The following is a 481-nucleotide window of genomic DNA, read 5'->3' as shown; positions in this document are numbered from 1 at the left end:
CCCTAACCCTCCTCCCCCCCTCGCACGCCCTCCCCCCCCCCGCGCACCTTTTTTTTAATTTATTTTTTCCTCCATTTTTCCGTTCATTTTTTAGCCTTTTTAATTTTTTCGGCTTAGTTTTCACTTTTTAAATTTGAATTTTTTTAATATTTTTTTTCGCCTTCCAGTTTTTTTAAATTTTTTTGGCCTTTGATTTTTTTGCACATTTTCCACCATTCTTTAAATTTTTGACGGCTTTTTTTATTATCGCCCGAGATCGTCTTTTTTTGCGACCATTTTTGTTCGACACACAAGGATCGCTGTTTCAGGTTAGGTGTTTCGGCTTCAGGTGGATCGGGTTAGGGTTAGGGTTAGGGTTAGGGTTAAATTTTTTAATTTATGGGACTATTTTTTAATTTACTTTTTTTGTAATTCGCCATTTTTTAAAATTTGAAGCTGTGCAGTGGCTCTTTTTTTTTGTGAGAGATCCGACCTTATTTAC

This window comes from Trypanosoma equiperdum (genome assembly GCF_001457755.1).
Source record: "Trypanosoma equiperdum strain OVI genome assembly, contig: ctg_1179, whole genome shotgun sequence".
Lineage (NCBI taxonomy): Eukaryota > Euglenozoa > Kinetoplastea > Trypanosomatida > Trypanosomatidae > Trypanosoma > Trypanosoma equiperdum.
Note: the sequence above shows the minus strand (reverse complement) of the source record.